The sequence below is a fragment of the Propithecus coquereli genome, unplaced genomic scaffold, assembly GCF_000956105.1.
Source record: "Propithecus coquereli isolate 6110/MARCELLA unplaced genomic scaffold, Pcoq_1.0 Scaffold557, whole genome shotgun sequence".
In the NCBI taxonomy this organism is placed as follows: Eukaryota; Metazoa; Chordata; class Mammalia; order Primates; family Indriidae; genus Propithecus; species Propithecus coquereli.
In genome coordinates this window covers 1452358-1452845 of record NW_012151474.1, presented here as the reverse complement: position 1 = coordinate 1452845, position 488 = coordinate 1452358, and the positions used below count along the sequence as shown (strand labels likewise).

At 55.7% G+C, this 488-nt stretch overlaps 1 protein-coding gene across 1 annotated transcript in view; it reads right to left on the bottom strand.

Moving 5' to 3' along the window:
* Window positions 1-327, bottom strand: part of CTU2 (cytosolic thiouridylase subunit 2 homolog (S. pombe)) — a 7850-nt gene extending 7523 nt beyond the window's left edge. Inside the window, exon 1 of the mRNA XM_012657690.1 lies at window positions 254-327. The gene's annotated coding sequence lies outside the window, so the exon portion shown is untranslated. The remainder of the gene's footprint in view (window positions 1-253) is intronic.
* Window positions 328-488: the final 161 nt, after the last annotated feature.

Genomic DNA, 488 nt, shown 5'->3' with positions numbered 1-488 from the left:
TGTCCAATTAATTTCTTTCCATTTTTTGGTAGAGACGGGGGTCTCGCTCTTGCTCAGGCTGGTCTCGAACTCCTGAGCTCAAACAATCCGCCCGCTTCGGCCTCCCAGAGAGCTAGCATTACAGGTGTGAGCCACCGCGCCCGGCCGCAAAATGCTTTTAAAAGGAAGAAATAAAGCCTCAGAAACGGGGGCTATCCCGGCTGCTGAATCAAACCATGTTTGTCACGGTCTCTTACCCACCTCCCGGCCTCACCTGCAGAAGGCATCCCCTGCTCGGATCACCACCACCGGCGGGCCTTCCTTGCACTTCACACACTTCTGCTCATGGCTTGGGAGGTGTGAGGGGGAGGAGAGAACAGGAGCACAGATTACATGCCCCCACTCCCAGTGGGATTTGGGGAGACAGCTCCTGTTTCTCACCCTGAGCTGGGTCAGGCTAAGACACCCAGGTACACACACAAACCAGGGCTGGGGTTTTGCCCAAACTA